At 42.5% G+C, this 5,399-nt stretch overlaps 1 pseudogene across 1 annotated transcript; it reads right to left on the bottom strand.

Moving 5' to 3' along the window:
• Positions 1-4,133: 4,133 nt before the first annotated feature.
• Positions 4,134-5,168, bottom strand: LOC308523640 (protein BANP-like; annotated as a pseudogene). The gene has a single exon. The product of its transcript is annotated as a protein BANP-like (transcript).
• Positions 5,169-5,399: the final 231 nt, after the last annotated feature.

Here is a 5,399-nt window from a genome sequence, read left to right as displayed (position 1 = left end):
TGGTATGCACACATTCAGATAAGAGGAAAGATGATTTGAAGAAACAAGCTGTCTATGTTGGGGGTTGCACTCTTTCCTCTGTGAAGATAAATTTGTATATAGAAAATTTGTTTTCAGAATGGCCTTAATTACTTTATTTATAAGTATAAAATATGTTTATATACTTACACACATATACCATAAAACTTCCTTAGAGAGAGATGTTTTGAATATTTATCGAGTGTTGTGACTACATAAATAAGTGCTGATGTCACAATAGTTGTACTTTAGATTTATATATTTTCTTATATTAGTTTGGGTAAATAAAAGTAAAGGCAGTATTTCATATTATTGCACTAAATTAAGTTAAATTCTTTCTCACTCTAAATCACAGTTACCCTGGATGAGAAGCTAGAGGAGAAAGGATTTGTGTTCAGATTGCCTTACTATTTTTAGTTGTCTTGTACACTGTCATTTAAATTTCTTTGCTATAGCATCTGGGTGAAAGGCCTGCCATCCCACTAGTACTGATTTAGAACTGTGCTGAGAATGTTTCTACTTCTCTTTGTCTAATTGACAATCTGTGGTCCTTAGGCATCAAGTCTTTTACTGTGTCCTCTACCCAAGATATAGTGTGGAGTGCTACATGCCTCTTCCCTCCTTTGGGTCTTCATGAGAAGCTGTCCACACTTTTAAAATGGTATCTAGAAATTGCTCTATATTTTTTCTCTTTTTCCCAATAAGACAAAGATATGCCCAAAGGTAAGAGTTTAGTGGTTTTCATGTCTATGTACCATTGCCTAACAGAATGTCTGACCTATAACAAATATAAGCATTTGGAGGCTGAATGAAATAAAAAATCAGTCATTATCTATAATCCCTGAGCAGTCTATTTTGGTTCATCACTTTTATATAAAAATCTCAATATGCTAAATTAGCATAAAGTGCATTTGATTTAGAAGGGTGTAATTACAGAATATACAGTTTGAAATACCATGATGTTGAACACCTCCACAGATCAAATTGACATACTGATGAGTTACAGTTAGTCTAGATATTGGATGAGATAAGGGAAATTATGTAGTAGATAAAAATAGAGTTTCAAATTAATGTATTCATTCTCAAAAGACAATGCAAACAGTATTAATAGTTTCTACTTGTTAGGTATTTCTTTTGAAACACACATGGTGCCAAGTGTTTTTATACCTTATTTTTGATCTGGCAACAATTGTGCCAGGTGGTTTTACTTCTATTTTCTAAAAAGACTGAGATTCAGATGGTCTATTAAACTTAAGAAGTAACATTAGAATTTGAAACTATCCATTTTCTCTGTTCCTAAGATTCTCTTCCTAAACCTCTCGGTCATAACCAAATAATGCAAAGATAAAGTGATTTGTATAAAGAAAATAGATATAATGAATATTTGAGTGCCTCTTTTGTTCAGAACACAGTTTCTATGTTGATGGTAGTGAAACCATCATTCTATCCAACTTAAACCTTAGAGAAAAGATAAGTAGAAAATAATAACCAGTATTTTATAGGGCTTTACAGTTTAAAACGGCATTACATATTGTATTCTATTTAAGTTTATTTGAGATTTTGTTTTCCTTTAAGGCATTTCAAGGAGCAATGCTGCTTATATTAAGATTCAGAGAAGAGTGAAACATCTTCCTGCACATTCTGAAATATCACCAAATTAGTTTGATTTTCCTATACAAGCCCATTACTCTCTACATATATCTATATCTTCAGGTATATATCTATATTATCTATATCTGTATATCTCTATCTCTATCTCTATATCTATATCTATATCTATATCTATATCTATATCTATATCTATATCTATATCTATATCTATATCTATATCTATATCTAAAGACCAGGGGCCATCACATCCGAAACAACCGAATGGATGACCAGACAAACTGAGTGGGGCGACCAGGCCAGCAGAGCGGTTAGTGAGGGACAAACAAATGACTGAACACCAGGCTGCATGGGGTGACCAGGCCAGCGGGGGGGGGGGGGGGGCAGTGAGGGGCAACCAGGCCAGCAGAGGGGGGCAGTGTGGGGCAACCAGGCTGACGGGGTGGGGGGGCAGTGAAAAGAGACTAAGCCAGCAGAGGGGGGAAGTTAGGGCCGGTGTGGGGGGCAGTTGGGGGCAACAAGGTCGGCAAGGGGGGCAGTGTGGGGCAACCAGGCTGACGGGGAGGGCAGTTGGGGGTGACCAGGCCAGTGGGGGGGCAGTTAGGGGCAATCAGGTCAGCAGGCAGAGGCGATTAGGGGTGATTGGGCTGGCAGGGGGGCCAATTAGGGGCAATCAGGCAGGCAGGCAGGCAGGCAGGCAAGTGAGCAGTTAGGAACCAGCGGTCCTGGATTGTGAGAGGGATGTCCGACTGCTGGTTTAGGCCTGATCCTCAGGGGACCGGCAGTCGGACATCCCTTGAGGGGTTCTGGATTGGAAAGGGTGCAGGCTGGACTGAGGGGACCCCCTCCCCCATGCATGAATTTTGTGCGCCGGGCCTCTAGTATCTATATAATGTCTATATCTATGTGCAGATATATATATATATATATATATATGTATATATATATATATATATATATATATATATATCTGTATCTATAAGTCAACATATTTATAGATACAAACATCTATATACATATATCTACAGGTCCAAATATACAGTATATGTATTATGTACATATATGTTAGTAATATATTATGTCTCAATTTAATAGATAATTTCTTTATAGAATTAATCATCTCTTTTTGAAATTGGTTATGGGGAATAAAGCCAAAAGTTTTCTTAAACAGTTCACTGGGATATAACATGGTTGCCCAGTTTCCTATGAGACAATCTCCTGAACATTGCATTCATAGGTTACATGGAAAAGAAATCCACATAGGGAAATATACACTTAAGGATAATTGGAACAATAAAGCTATTCACCCACATTTAAGTGATATATGAGTGGCAGGTAAAAGATAGTATTAGACATAGCTCTTGTGTCCTAGGATGTGCAGTCAGGTAAATAACATCTACTTCAAACAATAACAAACAAAAAGTCCCAAATGAGCTACAGAGACCAAATGAACTGGATTCAGCAAAGAGAGATTATTGGATGGGTGGGTGGGGGATAGCATGAAAAATGCTTTATCAAAGAGAAAAGGTTTGCACTAGGTTTAAAGGGATGCAAAATATTTTGGGTAAAGTAAGAGAGCCTTTCTGGTCTCAAAACAAAACAAAACAAACAAACAAACAAACAAAAAACACAAGTGCAGAAGGAAATGTGATAAGATTGGTGAGTAGCTCAGTTGGGCCCTAACCGAGGATTGGGAAAGTTGAATTGTAGAGAGATGGTTTAAGAGCCTGTTTTTAAGCCATAAATCTTATCTTCAGTAGCTTACAATGGAACGGTACTTTTAGTAACAGAGGACCATTATGTTTCAAGTATCCAGGCAATGAAAGTAGAGTCAGGACTTTAGATATAGACAGCAAATCCCAAAGGAGTTTCCTATTCAAGTTTCTACAATTGATTCATTAAAAGAGAGAAATCATAAAATCATGAAAATATAAAATAACTTGTTTTATGGTCATCATTTATTTCATTAAAAATGCTTAATCACAGTGCTGAGAGCATTTGCCCTTAAAAAAGTAGATAAACAATATTTCCATCAAAATGTTAGTTGTCTCTGCAAATACTAGTACCTATTTTCATTTCACTGAACAGAGCACACAGCAAAAGGCTTCTGCTACTCCATTTCTTTTCCAATTTTCTTTTTTGTTATAAACACCATTGCAAATTTAAAAAGCTGCTTAAACAGAGAAAAATATTGTAGTTCTTGATTTTCTGAGTGAACTTAATGCAATCCATACTGCTTCCCACTCTTTCTCTAGATACCGACAGTGGGACTCAAATGAAGGGGTCTTCTGGCAGGTTGGCAGCTGTTGATGTCATCTGTTATTTACTGGGACACTTTCCCCCGTGGACGAGGCTCCAGATGCACTTTCACAGAACCCGTGCAGTCACCTCCGTTCGAAGCCATAGGGCCAGGCGCATGTAGAACTGGGTGGTTTTGGCTGGAGCCGGCGCTGAGAGCTACGATGGCTCCACCTGGGTCCTGTCATGGTCTGGCAGCCTGTCCTGCATCACTGGATCTGGATGGCTCCGTGCTCAAGCTGCATTTCTGGCTGCAGGTTGGGCTGTAGGGTCTCGGCCGTCTGAGCTGCGGCAGTGTGGTCAGTCACTGGCGCCAGCTGGACGTACTGGACCTGGATATCACTGCCCTGGAGAGGTGACCATCCATGCCTGTGGCAGTGGGGTGTGCGGAGGCCACGGCTAGCAGCTGGGCCCCCTGAAGCTCCTGCCCATCCTGTCCCACCTGGTGTATGTGTAAAGTGCCCTCTCTGTCCTGCGTGATCTGCACCTGCTCCCCTTGAGGCACATGGACGATGTGGAGGAGACCCTGTGGGATTACTGGGACCTGTCCATCCTCTCCAGTCTGGTGGATCTGGACCTGCTGGGCGTTGTCCAGGGCATAGTGCAGGGCCTGCGGGTGGCAGCGTGCTCACAGGCTCTCTGATGCACTGGAGGAGGAGGAGGACAGCGTTCTCCGAGAGAAGCTCTTGACCGCCAGGCTCTGGCCTCGCTGTTTCCGCCGCCAGGCTGTCCGGCATTTGGAGTCAATGCTCTGTTTGATTCAGTACCAGTCAGATTCCGTGATTCCAAATTTATATAAAAGGTGACACCGATCCCACAGATGGTGAAGGGGTTGAGCAGCTTCTTGCCATGCTTCCCTGGCCCAGAGGTTGGAGGCGGCCTGCACCTCCCGGCGGAAGAGGTAGTCCAGCAGCCTCAGCAGCCTCTTCTCAGCGTTGCGTTAGTTGGTGCTGATGTGCAGCGTGTCGGGGGGATGATGGCACAGCGCACCCACATCTCGGGGTTGTTCTTATCCCCCAGCCAGGTGCCATCGGGGTAGTCCTCTTCTGAGTTCCGGGTGATGAGGGTGATGTTTCCGATGTTCTGACTTCCCGACTGTCCCCAGGTGGAAACAGAGTCACTGGCCTCGGACCCGCTCTCCCCATACTCATGTGGCTGTCTTCCTGCCCGGGTACCTTCACCACAGTGGTGTTCTGCACTTTGTTGCACCTCTGTGTCGCCCCGAGAGGGGAGCCCGCCACCATGGGGACTTGGATGGGACTGTGCTGCTTGTTTGTGACCAGATCCAGCTTTTCTTCTAATGATTTACAAGTAGCCTTGAGAGCTTGCAGCTTGGCTTCAATGCTCTCCAATCGCACGCATATTGTCTGGTTAATGGAATACAGGAATGACTTTACAGAGGGGTCCTGGCAATTGATCTCTAATCCTTGGCGTTTCAAAGCTGGTTCATCTTCGCCTGTCACCACATGATTCTC

This window comes from Myotis nattereri (genome assembly GCF_964212035.1).
Source record: "Myotis nattereri genome assembly, chromosome: 8".
NCBI lineage: Eukaryota > Metazoa > Chordata > Mammalia > Chiroptera > Vespertilionidae > Myotis > Myotis nattereri.
The sequence above is the reverse complement of the archived record's forward strand: the minus strand, read 5'-3'. Positions and strand labels throughout refer to the sequence as shown.